General features: G+C 41.3%; 1 long non-coding RNA gene across 1 annotated transcript in view; it reads left to right on the forward strand.

The window, feature by feature from the left end:
* LOC119119787 overlaps positions 1–12,571 on the forward strand; it is a 31,539-nt gene that overhangs the window by 16,443 nt on the left and 2,525 nt on the right. The window contains exon 2 of the long non-coding RNA XR_005097398.1: positions 7,156–7,258. This is a non-coding gene — a long non-coding RNA (uncharacterized LOC119119787). The remainder of the gene's footprint in view (positions 1–7,155; positions 7,259–12,571) is intronic.

Below are 12,571 nucleotides of genomic sequence, written 5' to 3' on the forward strand. Positions count from 1 at the left end.
AAGTGCTGTAGGATCTTTTTCATGAAAGCCAAAATGCATGCACATACACATGCAAGCACACATGGAGGCACGCACAGAATTAAGCCAAAATAGAATAGTTGTGTGTGTGTGTGTTTGTGTGCGTGTGTGTGTGCGTGTGTGCGTGTAAAACCATCCCAACTTGGCAACCACAAAGCATTGTACATCACACTATTGTAAAAATGCCTGTGATAAGTGCAGGTAGATTCACATTTGAAGACCAACAGGTTTAACCACCAGTATTACATTTGGATGAAGTATATTGTGTGTTCGCGTGTGTGTGCGCAGGGAAAATAATATAAATAGCCCGCTGGCTGACTGTCAATTTTCCTTTTGGCCCGATTGAAAGTAAGTAGGACAGCATTTGGCACCAGATAAAGTGAGTTTCCTGTTGTAACATATAGCTCTCATCGTGCCCCTGTGGTATTTGTTTTTTTTTTTATTTATGATTTTAGTAATGCATATAAGCTTCATAAAAATGTGTGCTGACAACCTCTGAGAATCTATTGGAGAATGGAAACATCCATACAGACACTAGCGAAATGTCGACTGCTTTACTAACCAAATTTAGGGCTGTTATCCCACCAGGCTTAGCACCAAGCTTATAGACTGAAGTTGATTAAGAACAAAAATATACTTTATACTGCCAGCAGTATAAAAAATGTTTTGAGGGGAAACTGTGTTATGTTTGGATCTGTTTGGTTTGGTGGACGCTGTTCCACGGCCCATATGTTGACCAACTTCAGTCTGACTAGCATGTTTAGAAATATGTCAAAAGTCCAGTGGACCAACCAAACAGTTTTTCAAACACCACATACACTTAATGAATGTGTCTTAGTAAAGCAATTAGATGAATATATTAAAGCTATTCGTTCTATCAACAAAGTTCTTGTCTGGTGTCCAGTTCTGATAAAACTACTGTCTGTCATGTCCACACTAATCTCTTTGTTTACGAGATAACAGTCAATTCAAACACCACTTACGGGTATGTTTATACAACAGTATGCCAGTAACAACATTTAAGTGTTTACTTGGAATACTTTCTTGTACAGTTTGTCAATTTCCAGTCAAAACGTATGACAAACATCAGTTGATGGTTCACACGCATCTTCCCATCGATAATTGGCAGCACACTTTCATAAAAGTGAAGGGTAATGAAGAAAATGCATTGCTCAAATTTGCCTTTGAAACACACACACATAACACACGTTTATTGTTGAACATAACTACACATTTAAATCTTAAAGAGCATTTGTGAACATCTTATTGAAAAACTGAAGTTGAAGATGAAAATTACATGTTCAAAAATGAACAGTCAAATTGAATATCAGTAGCACCTATGATATTGCTCGCACAGTAGTAAAATCATAATTACAATAAGTACTGTTATGGAAAATCCAACTAAACCATAAATATACTCCAATGAAATATATCCGCCCTGAGACTGGAAGGTTGTGGGTTCAAACCCCGGCCGGGTCATACCAAAGACTATAAAAATGGGACCCATTGCCTCCCTGCTTGGCATTCAGCATCAAGGGTTGGAATTGGGGGGTTAGATCACCAAAAGATTCCCGAGCGCAGTAAATGCAGAGGACAAATTTCGCCACACCCAGATGTGTGTGTGACAATCATTGGGTCTTTACCTTTACAATCAATACGGCACTAACTTTGAGTGGCTCCTTGTAACAAATTTTATTCTGCCTTTTCACATTTTTGCTCATTGTGAAAGGTCCGTGGGTAATGACATAAGGACTGCTACAATCTTGCCCAAATTTGGTAGAGCTGACGTATCAGGGAGTACAGGCAGTCTTTTGATTTGGATGAGAAGTCGACCACACCTCGGCTGTGCTCAATTTAAGGAAGAGGAGGATACAAACAGCAGAAAAAAAGGGGAATGGGTGTTGTATACTTATTAGTTGGTGACAAAGTGCAAAGTGTGTCAACTCATTCATAAGCTACAGTTCAACCAAGATTGCTTTGCTTCAGGTTGAGCAAGGTTTATGACTGTATATTCAGCTGGGTGGAAAACGCCCTCCATCACTATGGGTCCTCAATCACGTCACGGTATGTGATTCCTTTCGTCTCCCAAAACTCAGGACACTTATTTATGAGATATTTCCCAATCTTCCTCATGCCGTTTTTACTGTAAAGGCCTGCTAATGTACCTCTCAAAAATCCCTTTGCCACAACATTTCCTATTGGAAGCACTTTGCCACTCTCCAATAGAACTTTTATTTTTTAAATAAATTTAAATACTATTTAATATAGAGGTTCGGTGTTGGCCTGCTGCACATTGCTAGGTGCAGTATGACAAGGACTATATGCCATAGCACAAAGTAGTTCATGCATACCTCAACTAGTTCAATCTTGTTCGAACCTTCATTACCTTGCACGATGGTCCTTTTGCAAACTAGAGACCCCCATGCAATTATTTACTACGTGCCTACGTTCTAACCGTAATGGGGCCAAAATCACTGTCGTCTACTTCAGTGCACAATCAGTGCACTCTCATTCTCATATGAGTCAGTTTAAGTTAGCTGAGGTCAGGTTACGTCTTGAGACCATTCCAAATATTTTTCATTATAACTTGATTTGATTTTTATGATAGGATGTTCATCCAATGAACACAACCAAACCCATGCAGCGGTGATGAAATTGATAGTGTGTGTGTGTGGGTGGGTGCATTGATGTTGTTGCATGCACGTGTGATGTTCTATGGAGACTATCACATGACACCTGTTGTAGATGCCTTTACGACACTAAATAATTGATGCGCATCTCCACCTGCATAATGTGTTCACGCCCAATCATTGCACAACTTTTTGCCATATCTAGAAAATGAGGTTGGTGAGTTTTTTTGTACAAACTGTGAAAAGATGAGGGCCTGAGCTGTGCTAAGCTACAATCAACAAAATGTATCATTCCTTCATGTGAGTGTCTTCCTTTTCTTACATGCCGCTACGCATATTCACACACTGCCTGACAATTCAAGAACTGCATTTATGTAATAAATCTGCACAAATTGTAATCATATTACACTTAATCAATGTCGTAATGACTTTAGGCCAAAGCCAAAACATCACCTTAGAAGCCACTGTGTCATTCGCCAAAGGTAAAGTAAACTCACTTTTCATATTTCTATCAGAGTACACACAGTGTACTCTGTGAATGTGTGCGGTGTACTCACAAGGCCATGTTGCCACGACTGGAGTGCAGCCAATGTATACAGTACTTTCCTGAAATGAGGATTGCGTAATCCTTACAGTCACTTTAAGCAGTCCCAGAAACTGAAGGTTTACATGGGTACAGACTCACTCTACAAACATTTTGTATCCACTAAGTCCCATCCACACTCCTTTGTGTTCAGTTGTATTATCTGTCACACTTCTTGATCGTAACTAGGGTTGCCACTGCTTTACGTCAATTTCTATAGCACTTACCCTTATTAGGGTCGCGGGTGAGCAAAGTCTATCCCAGTTGACTTTGGATGAGACGTGAGGTCCAATGGCCTAGCAGGGCACAGACAAACAGCCATTCACACCCAAGGTAGAATTTTGTTTTAATAAACCCAATATGCTTGCTTTTTGGAATGTCCAATGGCCAGGTTAACCATGAATGAATGAATGAATGAATGAATAAATAAATAAATGGGGAGAAAATGCTAATCCCACTCAGAAAGCCTAAAGCCTGGATTCTGCAACTGCGGTCTTTTTTTTGTTTTTTAGCATGTATTATTATAATTATAGGATCTATCTGATCCAATATTAGCCAATCCAATGAGCTGTTTTTAATTGCTGCTTGACAAATTTATCAGACCACCATCACCAATTTGTCTATCTGTCAACTTTCCCAATTTCACTTTGGATAGTAATGAGGAATTTTACCTTGAAATCACCCTTTAATACCTAAATTTCAGTTAGCAGGGCTTCCCTGAGCAGTCAGAAATGAACCAAGCAGAACATTCAACTTACATTGTTTGATCATAAAATGCAGTTAATTGGTTCTGAAAGATTAGACTTAAAGGAGAAAAAATGAACCATGCAGAGAGCAATGTGATGTTTGGTCTTACAATGAAAGTGACATTTTGCGCTTGGACTGAGTTTGGAGCCTCCAGTGATAACCTGTAGGGCAAAATTAAATGAACGGCACAGTATAATGGTGAAAATAGAAGAGCAACATTACTCAATTTCCTACATTTCTTTTGGGAAAATTAGTTACATTGTGACAAGTGGGTCCACTGTGGGGTATATAAACCCCATCTCATAGATTTTGGATGCCTGCTACTAAGGGGAAAGCACAATGAAGTTTGGAAGAGATCACCCAGAATTTTCCATGTTCTTGTTTTGATGAAGTCATACTGTCAATTTCAAACATGGTATTAACCAAGTTTATTTGACTTTGCTTCATGTTTTTGATATCATTCAGATTTTTGAGTAATATGGAATGATCTCGTCAGGCCTGTCAATGTTCCAAAGAACTGTTGTTTGGTTGTCAAAGGCATCCGGTCCAAGAGTTGCTTTCGGTTCTCGAGATCTGGAGTGCATTCCAGAGAGCAAATTGCTTGGGAAAACATAACCAGGTAGACGGGTTTAACGACACGTGTTGTGGCCCGAAGAAGAATACATGAAGATCACACTGTGGTTGAAAGGACAAAGGATATAGTGAGACACAAATTTGGGAAGAAAATTATACAGGGATTGTAGTTTGTAAAGAAATAAATGCTTTGGGTGGTAAGAAGGCTTAGCAAGGAGGGATGCATGAGCAGAGCTGTTATTTCCTACCCGCTGAGTATGCCACAGCGAGATAACAATCCAACACTTTTTTAAAAAGCATGTGGGGATATGGAGTGGGTTTTTTTTTCCCGACAGGCATTGTTTTAGAACGCAGTGGCTACACCTCTCTTGTTGCTCGCTCCCCCTGCCGACTGATAAGACCCCAACTGTGCAACAACACGCCCACGCCCTCCCCACTGCTTTGAAACTCCATCTTAGCTACTTGGTTATCTTTGCTGGATGTCTCTCTATTTCCCTCACTCACTCACAATCTCATAATCAACAAACACTTGAGCGTGTGGACTCGCACACACGCACACGCACACACACACACACACGCACACACACACACACACACACACACACACACACACACACACACACACACTTACAGATAGACTTACAAACAGTCAAAAGTAAGTTGCAGCAGACGCATGAAGACATTTGCACACAGTGGGGCGGGGGCTGCCTGTTACGCAATAAAGGGGAGTTACAGTGCTGTAAAGAAAGGCTCTATGTGCATGGAAAGGAATATTGCACGGTATTTCTTTTTTCACTGCTTACCTGGCACACCTGCACCATACTGCCCCCTACTGCAACAAAGACACACAAAGTGAAGTTACAGACTTGTGGCAGTCACATTTTTATTAGTTTTGTAAGACTGATGAAAATTGCTGTACAACTAATGAATGAATGAATGAATGAATAACTTAATACACAAATACATGAATAGATTTTAAAGATAACTTGTCTTCATTCACATCATTCCAAAGGGATTATAGTGACTGAGCATAATTGAGAACACTTTAATCAACCATAGTGTTGGAACATTTTAATCAACCATAGAGTTGGAATGTTTGATAATTTTTCAAAATGTAATATTTTGTCTAAATGTAAAACCAGGAGCAAACCTGTTTTCAAAAAGATCTCCTAAGTCTTTTGCCACTTTCCTTTGTCTTTTCTGACAAAAAGTGACCCATTTATCAAAGAAAATGTATTGTTATGCAACAAATTAATCTTGACCAATAATTTTGATATTAACTGTGAATAAATGTAGGATTACCACTGCTCGAGGGGATTTCGGGCAGGAGGCCATTGTTGGGTATCACTATTATATTGAGCAGCCACATAATGTTTTTTTAACCAAGTATTTCGTACATGACCTCATGAGGTTCACGGTTGAGCTGGTGTCATTTCCTGCTGACTTTAGGCGAGCCTATGACTTTATTATTGTTTGAATTTAGAACAACCAGAATTGTTTTATTTGCACTTTTATTTGTTTCGTGGTTGCTTTATTGTTTGTTTGACAATATCTTATTTAGATACATGATACTATGAAGTGGTACAATTTGGTGTTATTGTTCTACCGAATTACATTCACTCTAGTTGTCCACATGATAATGTCCAGATGTCTTCTGAGCACAGTGGCAAAAGAACAAGCCCCCATTGTGCAGCTCATCTGCACGGGTGTGTAACCTGATGCCGTTATATAATAGCTTGGCTCGAACGATTTGCACATCTGAGGAAGGAGATCCCAGGGATGTTAAGCCAATCAACGAGAAAATATGCAGGATGTTTGAAGTGATTTCCTATTTTTGAGGGAAGCATGTTTTCTCCATTTTGGCCAATGAGTCAACTTCTACAAATTGTTGCCACAGAGTTTCCAATGCATCCATACTAGTCATTTCATGGTAGGCTGGCGCAGGCATCCATGACTAAATAGCTCCATGCAGCTGCAGGTTCACTGGAGCTTAAACACTCTAGTTATCCAGTAAACCATTGACAAATAAGTCAGGGGTAAGGGTCATCTCAACAGAGTGCTGACTAAATACTATCGGTAAGATGACATCATACCTGGTTTTAGAATGTGTCCACTTGTACATGGGACATTTGCCCACATACTGGAACCCAAAGGGTAAAAAAAGGTCATCTTTTTCTCATCATGAGAACACATTTACAGGCATGCCAGATAAGGAATTTTTATCCAATCAGAAGTCAGAATTAAGTCAATTGTGGCAAATTTGGTCAAATAATCAAAAATAAATTCGAGACATGTTAAGAGGTATTGGACTAAAAAACTGAGGATCTGGATTGGGAAATAAAAGCACATAAAAGTCTGCCTTTGCTTTATCATAACAGTGAATAATTTCACGACTGATTTAGTAATTAGGTTGAACCCACAGTCCACTTGGTGATGCTTGACATTAAGCTGTCTGCTAAATGAATAAATCATTAAACAATCAGGTATTCCCCACCAATTTAACGACTAATCCAGCCTTCCTTCCTCTGCGGCGCCCCCTGATAAGGGCCAGTTTCAGCTGTCCTTGTGAAGACATGTCCTTATCAGTGCTTTTGTTGTGTTTAGGTACAAACAGCGCATTCCTGCGGGGGAGATGGTTGTGCGCCATTGGATCGGAACACAGCCCTGAAGTTGGAAGGTCAGAAAGCGATAGAAGGCAGGATTGAAGGTAAAAGAGTGTGGGAGGCGTTGGGTAAGAGAAGGAGGGAACAAGGCAGGAATGAGTAAAAAGAAAAAAAAGGCGTTGCACACCAGCTCTGGGTCGGACGAAAGGGCGATGGGGAGTAAATCACAAAGTGTGTGAAAGATAGACGACCCTGGGAAGAAGGAGCGGTGGCAGACTGTAACTGTGAAATGTAAACTGCAGTTGCAACTTGAGGGGAGTCGTGAAGAAAAAGCAGGAAGGCGATAAGAGTCAACCAAGAAGAAGACTGCATAATTAGCACTTGGCACATAGCCCTAGTTGTGGGATAAACAGTCTTAATGAAAAGCCAGAGCACAGAGAGTGTGGGAGGCCACCAAAGTCTTGCAACTTTTGCATTTTCCTGCACTGTGATTGGTCATCGGCCACCACTCCCAAAGTCATAAAGTCAAGTGGCAAGACAAAGTGATTAAACGTAATGAAATAACAGCAAAGGCCATTGCTCAAGCTGTCGGGAAAGAAAATTGAATTGAGCAAACAGTGGGAGGGGTTTTCAAGACTCGAAAATAAATAGTCATAGTAGTTGTAGTAGTAGCGAGTTTTCCTTTGACATGGTGTCCCACCAGATGGCACAGTTTTTCTTTGCTGACAATTTGCATTTTATATTTAACACAGAGTATGTATGCCCTAGTGGCCTAAAGGAGAAAACAGGGAGCACCGAGCTCCAAAAGGTCAGCAGGTCACCTCCTGACATGTCAACAGATAGCTGCCAGACAGACAAATTCCTAGCGGCACTGTGAGAGGTGTCCAAATTGTCATTTTGCCTCTTCATATAGATACGCTGCTACTGGTATACATATGTTATATTCTTCACTCGTCTCACTCATTTTCAATACGTATGTGCAGTATGTAGTCACACAGGAGCGTGTTTGCCTGCAAATTGGAGAGGTGCACAAAAAGTGCACTGCTTTTTGTACCATTTGGAATCCATTAAATTCATACAACGCTGCAGTGACGTGGCATGGAAAAAAAGGAATGGAAAGGCAGAAATAAAAAAAGGGAGTGGAAAACCATCGCTGGATGTAATGCTTTCCAGACGTGCATATGGTCGTTTCGGATATCTGAGGGTGGCGACGAACGGGAAAAATACACAAAAGAACTTCCTGAAAGGGGGGATACCCTGATGCGAGAAGGATTTCCCTCAAACCGCCTCCGCTCCGTATCCACGTCTCATTTCATGTGAGGCGGCCGTTGGCTAGCCACAACCTGATTATATGGTAGAAATGAGTCAGTCACCTGAAATAGACTCCAAATTCAAGAGGCACTTATGAGATGGGCGGGGAAAACCAATGGCATCCAAAAAATAGGGATGACTTTTCCTTTCTATATTGCTTTTCAAGTTATATAAGTCTCGTCTGCAGAATTTTCTGGATATATCTGCTGTCAACCACTAGTCATACGTGGGGATACTGTTCATTTAGGAGGCTGTTCTCACGTTTCCTCACAATGTCTCATTAGATTATAGACATTCTTTTCTCAATGAGTAATTCGTAGAAACCGCTTGAATGTAATTCAGTGCTTGAATGTAATTCAGTGCTTGAATGTAATTCAGTGCTTGAATAAAGATATACATTGCCAACTTAGATTTCACTGGAACACATTTCTTTGGGTCAGTAGCTCTTGTAAAACAAAGCAGCTTCAGTCTATTTGACTATCACTGAACTCAGTGGCGTAGCCAGGAATTTTTCCAGTAGGGGCGCGCGCCCACAGGAAAAAAAATCGAACATCACCCACGCCGTTCGCTGATCGCTAAAACAACATCCGGGTCCGGGAGGCAAACGGTGAATGGATAACATCGCGCACATAGAATAGCGCAAGCACATTCGCGCAAGACCGAAAGAAAAAAACGGCATGAAAATGAAGAATCGAAAAAGCTCGATTTTTTTCAACCGGGGCGCAGGGAGTCCTAACCGGGGCGCCGCCCCGGCTCGCCCCGGCTTGGCTACGCCACTGACTGAACTTGTTTCACAATCATATGAAATCCAAGAAATGATGAGTTGTCAATTTTGAAAAAGGAAGACCTCCCATGACAAAAGAGACGGCCTTGTCATTGGCCTCTCCTTTGAATCATGCGCAATGAAGAAGAACACTTCCCTCTCACACGCATTGCTATCAATGGATGATTCTTCCCAAGACCATCTTGGCCAGTTGGTACATTCCTTGTGACCAGACAGTGGTCATTTTTCTACCCACTCACTTCAGGCTTTTTGTCCTTGACTATGAATTGCCTGGAAGGACTTTCTTCACCGTCCACTCAAACGAGCCCATTGTGTCCAAAAACATCTCTCGCAGCAGCTCGGCACCACGGGAGTTGAGCACCTAAAAAATCAACTGTGGCTACTGCGGTGTGGTCTTGCACACACTTGTGAAATGTGGTGTGTCAAATCCAGCAGGGGTTTGCCAGGAGCCTTCTGAACCGGCCTTTCGTGTGTGCTCAAAGGACGGGTAAAAATAATAGCCTACCGAAACAGAGGCCTTCTTCCCAAAATGAAGTCTGATGTGTTTCCCGTTGCCGTGGAAACACAGCGAGGACTCGGTTTGGAATTTTTCTCTTCCTTGCACAATTCAACATCAGTCAGTGGGAGGAGGTTCTGGGAGCAATTACAGAGTGAAGACGCGGGTTGCAATGAGAGAGAGGAGACGCGGCGGCCATAATGTCTGCGTGGAAGAAAGAAGCTGACAGGGTGAAAAAGAAGATTTAGGCCATGTATTCACTCTTGTGTGAGCACTATAGGAAGAAGAAGAAGAAAAAAAAAAACTTTCCACCCCATTGCGCTGTAGACTGTGTTTCGTTAAGGAAAACACCGTCCTATAGGTCAGATGCTGGCTTTGTCTTCTTTTGAAGCTCGGATCTTCCCTCAATGCTCTCGTAATGTCATTCCGTACAGCCACGAGAAGAAAACACAATGTTCCTGTTTAGAATTCATGTTTCCCTTTCATGTGCAGGAGAACACGTCTCCACTATTGCATACCAACCAAACAACTGCCACCTAGAAGTGTAAATCATCACACTCCATCTAGCCTCTGCACAGAACGCATCTAGCACAGACTGTGTATACATTCCAGGTCTGAGCTGGTTGTGAGCTAGACAGACAGACAGACAGACAAGCAGACAGACAGACAAGCAGACAGGCAGTTATGTAGATAGATGGATAGATAGATAGATAGATAGATAGATAGATAGATAGATAGATAGATAGATAGATAGATAGATAGATAGATAGATAGATAGATAGATAGATAGATAGATAGATAGATAGATAGATAGATAGATAGATAGATAGATTGCAGTGAAATGTGTTCAACAAATGGCATATTGTTTAAAAAGGTCACTTTTCCACGTCACTGCCCCCATAACGTTATGTAACAGGCCTTTAAAGCGACTCCACAGCAACAGACAAAAAAAGTTGTGTGTGCGTGCATGTGCGTGTGCGCGAGCGCGTGCGCGTGTGTTTGAGCAAAAGGACCAAAATGCACATAAAATGCACAAGGGGCTCCACAGCAAACATTCCCAGATGGACGTTCCCTCTCAATTTATGATATAAACCCTGTGTCTAAAAGTGTTGGTACTAATATCATATAGCAAAGTAATGTCTTCCACATGTGCGTGTTTAGTTTAGGGAACGTTTTTCCAGTGCCCCACCCTGAAAAGACCAGAATTCATGTACACCCAGACAGACATGCAACCTCTGACCACCAGGAAGTGCGTCTGAATCAAACCGTTGTTGTGGCTTTTTTGGTGCTCATTTGCATTGTTCCAGCTGTCACGCTTTGCCTTCTGATATTTAGTCTGATATTAGGTTGCAGCGAACCCTCACCGGGCACTTCATTAGGAATACCTTTACATGAAGGACTGTTTTTGACTGTATATTTCGTGGTGTCAGGTCATTTGATTGTTTGGTGTCTGATGAATCTATGTGAGTTGGGCTTCATATTTCATGCATGACCTAATAACACAAATGTCATTCATTCATTCATTCATTCATTCATTCATCACCACCAACAACAACAACTAGTCAGAGAGATATTACGTCGCTAATTTGAGAGGTATTGTGTCAATTGGTGTTTGCTCATCATTGAACAGGATTATGGAAAAACTACATTGAGTTGACTTTTTGAAAACACAGTAATTGTTGGTGAAAACCCATACAAAATAAAATGCAAATATTCCCCCACCCCACCCAGAAATAGAAACGATAGAGCCCAGTCTGTCTATCCTAACATTTAATGTCAAGACTTGGCTGTTGTGTTTGTGTGCAGCTTTACAATATGATTGTCAATGTGCTGCTGATTGGGTAACATCCTAATCAATTTGATAATGCAAATGTGAAGGATAATTCAGGAGCGGACAGTGACCCCCCCACCCAGCACTGCCATTGTTCATAGCAACACAGAGCAGAATGCACAAACACATTTTAAAAAATATATCAAGAGTACAAATTACATTGTAAGAAACGATCAAAGTTTTTTAGAAGAAGTCTTTTCTCACTCTTTTCTCACAATCTCACATAGTTACAAAGTCAGCCTTGTGACATTGGAGCTGACCTCCCCCACCACCCCCAGAAAATAAAAGCTGCAACCATATTGAAGCTGTGACTGAAGGCCTGCTGTAGGAGTTTCACTGAAATTCTCTACTGTGGCTTGTCCTCCCACTGATTTAGGTGTCTAGTTATGAGAAGCCAAGGGCTTGATTAGCAGCTGACCCCTTGTCAAAAACTGGACAATTCTTTGACTGGGTCTGCGAATGAAACTTCTCAGTTGTCTCATTGCTGCCGAATTGTCAGGGCTTGCTCTGATTTAACGCTTTCCGTGGGTGTTCTGGCCTCAAAGGTCAAAACAGAGAAAGGATGGACCCCTTGAACAAAAACTCCACAGTCTGAGTCGTCCAAGTCAGCCAAGATGCTGATTTTTTTGTTTCTCTCTCTCCCTCTTTCTCTTTCAATGGGGAATTTAAAAGAACCGACCAGCACAGTACTGATATCTCAGTAGTGGATTATCTCAGTGACGACCGCTTTCACACTCACAGGGTATAAATACCACACCGAATGTGTTTATGTGTGAGTGCATGCTTCTGACTTTTACACCAGCACACATACTTACAAGGAGCGTGCTACATTCAGACTTCAGGTGCAATTGCCTTGTGACATCCTGACTCAGCATCTGTCAAGTAATGAGCATCTCCACTCCTATTCCAAGTACTCATGGACGCCTCTCACACTTAGGTGTGGCTATAGCAGTTAGTTAAAACTCAAGAATAGTTTATTGTTATTATTCTTATTA

The sequence above is a fragment of the Syngnathus acus genome, chromosome 2 (assembly GCF_901709675.1).
Source record: "Syngnathus acus chromosome 2, fSynAcu1.2, whole genome shotgun sequence".
Lineage (NCBI taxonomy): Eukaryota > Metazoa > Chordata > Actinopteri > Syngnathiformes > Syngnathidae > Syngnathus > Syngnathus acus.